Source organism: Sinohyriopsis cumingii, chromosome 3, assembly GCF_028554795.1.
Source record: "Sinohyriopsis cumingii isolate HCF-2022 chromosome 3, ASM2855479v2, whole genome shotgun sequence".
NCBI lineage: Eukaryota > Metazoa > Mollusca > Bivalvia > Unionida > Unionidae > Sinohyriopsis > Sinohyriopsis cumingii.
In genome coordinates, this window is record NC_142963.1 from 24,331,107 (window position 1) to 24,336,208 (window position 5,102).

At 37.0% G+C, this 5,102-nt stretch overlaps 1 long non-coding RNA gene across 1 annotated transcript; it reads left to right on the top strand.

The window, feature by feature from the left end:
• The first annotated feature begins 204 nt into the window (after positions 1 to 204).
• LOC149802550 (uncharacterized) lies at positions 205 to 1,411 on the top strand. Its single transcript, XR_016419922.1, has 2 exons — positions 205 to 340; positions 959 to 1,411. It is a non-coding gene; the product is annotated as an uncharacterized LOC149802550 (long non-coding RNA).
• The last annotated feature ends 3,691 nt before the right edge of the window (positions 1,412 to 5,102 follow it).

Consider the following 5,102-nt stretch of genomic DNA (forward strand, 5'->3'; position numbering starts at 1 on the left):
TCACAATTGAGAGAACGCAGAAACTCTGTTACTCAAACTACCAGGGTCAAGTTGACCCTGACTTTGGCGCCTCTGGAAAAAGGCGGTAGAGATATTTGATTCTGATTGGTTACGTTAAATGAGAGGGCGTGTTCCAACACAAAATTTCATAGGTTTTAATATCGCCCGCATCGAATTTTAATCAGTCTAAGCTTTTCCTACAAGAGGAGACCCAAAGGTTACGACTCCGGAAATTTGCAAGAAATTTCCGTAAAACAACTGTTGTCCAAAAAGGGGACGATTGTCGAAAGGAACCGACGAACTAATTTACCGATTAGAGGGAGGAACGCTGAAAGCAAAGGTAGTGTGACAATTCCATGTAATTTGTTGATGCCATATATAATGCTTTGCTGAAGTTATTTATTTGTATCTGCATGAATCTTTTTTCTACATTCGTGTAATAATTTGCTATATGAAGTATAACTGTGTTGAGTTTATGCATAGGAAGTTGTACATTAATCTTCTTTAGATAAGTTTGACGAATTGGTTGAATTTGTCGTCTTGTTTGCATAAGAATTATGTTCTAAGAATTTAATACATTACATTAGTTAATTTGATTACGAGAATCCGTGTGAATTCGCCGAATTTAGAAGATTTCACGTATGATTAAGAATAAGTGTGTATTGACGGAAATGATATAGTAATCGATTGACGTGATGTATCCTATTTATTCACTGTGTAAACTGAGGCTGGCTCAGAACCCCAGGCCTCGCGTTTGTGTTAATGTTTAAGGTCAAGGCGTAACGAATTAGCCATTTGACTAACTAGGGTCATTATAGGACATGTGGAGTCGATTGATAGCCTTAGCGTCTGTTTAGCACTGATAGTGAAATCTGATAACGAGGGAGAATAATGAAGAATTAACCGTTTCATAAATAACGGGAAATTTAGTTTGTCTCTATTTATATTTATTTAAAAGGGAGAAAATAGCTCCAGATACGTATGGAACGAATGAGGTGGTGTTATTCTGAGACCTATACGGAGAAGCATAGAGAAGAGTGCAGTGAGACGTATTACCTTGTGATGTAATCCTGCGACGTATTAATTTCTGAAGACGAATTCTGAGAGTATCTTGAGACAGGTGGTAGAAAGTATCATCCTGAGATCCAAGGGTCTGAACAGCGACAGAGGAAGCAAAAACAGACTGAGGACGAGCAGGTTATGAAATCGTACAAGACGTTGACTTCGATTGTTCACTCGATCCTATGATGAACTAAATCTATCAGTAACAGATCGACTATCTTATTTAGATCTATTTGCGTTTTCTTTGTATTTCGGTGAAAGTTACATTTCTAAAAGCAGAGTACATTCCTGATGTAATGAATTTTCACAGTGTTTGTATGTAATTGATTAAATTGTTTGTTTACATGTACGGGGGCTCGTGTTGGTTTGTTGTATATACCTGCTCAGATCTCTATCTATTCCACCTATAAGTTTCACCACTTATATTTATATTTACTCGAACCGGGCAATAACATCGAGGGCGGTCAACCCCTAGATAACGAAAACCGTATACGGAGGGACATTCACTCCCCCCGTGTAACATATATATATATTTTAAAGTTCGTTTGTCGAACAATCAGGGAAATGTCTTTTCGTACAGGATTTCCGTACCTTCGCTTGACATATTCCCCAAAATGTAGCCGTATCTACACCGTTATGAGTGACACCCTTTTATTAAGAGAGACTGAACTCTCTCTTTCTCTCTGTCTCTCTCTCATTCTCTTTTTCTCTGTCTCCCCCCCCCCTCTCTCTCTCTCTCTCACCATGGGCAAGGACATTTCTTAACTTATGAATATTTTATTCTCATAGCAAGAAATGAGAAGAAGATTGTCATAAAAATTCTTATCATAACAATAGTGTGCATTTCAAATGCCATCTTTAACTGAATGGGCCTTTTACACACAAAAAATAAGTTCATTAGTGTTCTGATTAACATACCGGGGTCAATATTTCTCTTGTCCGTTTCTATAGCTTAATGACCAATAGCAACGAGAGGTTAAAATTCTTTCCATTTTGTCGTTTAACTCATAAGATCTAGCAGAAAAAGATGGGGGAGGGTAGCAATATGTTGGTCAATGTTGTGTCATTCCAATTTAATAATAAATGAATTATCGTACAACCTAAAGAAAGGAAACTTTTATTTTGGAAACAAGTTATCAATTTGTCAGGAGTTATTCATACTTAAAAACGTTGTAATTATTGCTTTTTTGTAGCATATTGTGCAAAATGACGAAACTTTAAAAAAAAATTTATTTATGGTATCGTTCATTTCAGAAAACTTAAAGAACAACTGCTAAACCGAAACTATGGATACATTATCTGAGATAATTCGTGACAATTCAAGTACAGGAAGGTCACGATGTTCTCTACAACGCTGTGTACAATGGTGCAAATATATACGATAAGGGTTCTGCGAACTTTATCTTTTCTGAGACCCCGTCAATTGTCATATTCTCGATTCCGCACATCCGGGTATTATAAACGTTCAATATTACCAAAACTGTGAGAACTCTTGTCTTTTTCGCACGTGTATTACACTGAACCAGTCAAAGATCAAAGGGATATTAATAGCAAAAATTAAGTTTAAAAACTGTTGCTGAAATATGATATTTCAATCTATGTTATTTCTTTAATACTTGTAAGAGTTAGACACCAACAGGCGAAGTTTTGCTGATTCAAAATTCGTGAGAACTTTGAGGAAAAGACAGCGTCATTCACCACCCGAATGAGCCACTCTGCTGTAAAGGAGACAACGATGCATCACAGCAGAATAGATAATTCATTGCCCTTTACCAGCCTAAGCACACACTATTTGAAACGACATCGAAAAATATTATAATTTGTAAATTTTTCTTGACAAGGATTTAGATACTTTGTAACAATTGGTGAACAAGAACCACCTTAGCTGCAGTTTGCATTTTTCGCTGTAAAGACAATTTAAAATTACAAATAGCGAAAACATTTCTTTTCGAATAAAGACTTGCTTACGGTACACAGTAACTCTGACCGGACACAGCAGAGGTAACGAAGACGCTTTACTGATATCTATCAGGCATGAACTACGTTTTGGGGTGGCAAGTGGGGCGAACGCCCCAGGCCCCGATCTTGAGGGGACCCCGCGCTTCAGGCCTAAGGTCGTCCTTATGCGTTTGTCAAGCTATATTCTCCGGTAAAATGGAAACGCTGATACAGGCCGCACGTAATGCACGCAAAGTCGCGAAGTCAACTTAGTCAACTTCATAACGCAATTAACAGGTTGCAGCACAGATGCAGACAGATGCAACCATTTTCTCAACGCCACTAACGGGCAACGGCTTTCCGATAACTTCGATCTCAGTTTTTCAATTTTTTTTCATTCGTGTCTTCATGTTATTTGAAAAATGACAATAATAATCAGTTTATTAGGCCAAAGAGATTGTCGTCATGTTATTATTTCGATTAAAAACCGTTGTCCACAAACAGAAATGTTTTTTATATGAATAATGAAAAACTAAATTCGTGCGCCAAATCGCAAAAGTTGATCTTGTCTAGACATAATCAGTGTTTGCAGTAGTATTCCAACCAAGATACCGATACTCTGGCCCCGCCCAGTCATGGTCAGCACTACGCCTCGCGTATTCCTAACGCCGCCTCTGCTATCAGGTATTCACTGGTTATGAACAGGTGATAACTTTGTAGTTCCTCTTGTTAAATTTTAACCCAAGTTTAGATCAACTTCTTGTCAAGGTCATATTGAAATTACATATCCCTCGGCATGATTAGCTGTACACTATATCCTCAGTGACCGTATACCATGCTATTTGGCTTAGTAGAACTCTTTGCTTTTTCTACCAAATATAAAAAACGTAGATGTACTCCTCTGATATTCTTATTCATGTTTACTTTTAAACAGGACCGCTCCGGCGGTCTAAGCAGTTATAGCGTCCGACTCGGATGCAGAAGGTCGTGGGTTCGAAACCCGTGCCAAGCCATAACAAAGACTTATAAAAATGGTACTTGCAATTGCCTCGCTTGGCGCTCAGCATTAAGATGTTAGTGGCAGTATTTAAATTATTAAAGCTTCACGGCAGATGTGAATAACGTTGAGAAAACTAGGGCAAAATGTGAAAATGTAACATAACATGTTCATGATTTTGATCCATTATAGCACCAATCTTACACAGGATACCTGTGTAAAAAAAGAAATCAGCTTTGATTGCGACATGTTATAGACTGATAACAAGCAGGCATATTAGATAAAGGTAATCTGTAACTGACGCAAGATAAATGTAAGTAATATTGAATTTTTGGTGCCTGTCAAAGGTGGAAAATGAACTCATATTTATTCTCGAGACGCAAATATGCGTTTATCTTGTCCGTAGACGAATATGCAGTAAATGTTTACTTGGCGAAACCAATTTTTATCAGGTCACGACGAGAAGAAGCTCGATTTTCCTGAGCCCTGCAGATCATTTTCAATTTTAGCAGCCTTCGTGCGCAATTCCCTTAAGATCTACTCCTGAACACGGTTATATTATTAATAATTACCAGCCTTTTTCCAAAAATATTTATTAAACCCGATAATTATTATTAGTTGAAAAATGATACACTTCCTTCCTTCCTGTCTTGTAATGACACAGCTTACAAGAATCGAATACTTTTTTGCCTCGTTCGAAACATTGTATCTAAGCCTATCGATGTCTTATAATCTGTGTATTGAGGTGCATTTGTGTTCGTAGATTTTATTTACATGCATGTCTATTATTGATCATGTCGTTGACTTTAAATTGTCTTTCCCTTTAATCAATTTATTTTACTTCAAATGCTGAAGCAAAGAGTATTGTCATTTCAGAGCATGGAAAAGTCTCATGCGCAAAAGTGTCCACTGGTCTCGAAGTAAGTTCATGCCTCTTACACGAATATTATAGAATGATGTGCCTATATTTCTTTTACGCTACGATCATTTAAATTATGTTCACAAAGAAGAAATATTCAAGACAACAATATTGCGAAAGAATTCGCAACTTTTTAAATGCTAAATTGTTCCATGTAAACTCACCAAACATATTTTTTTTTCAACC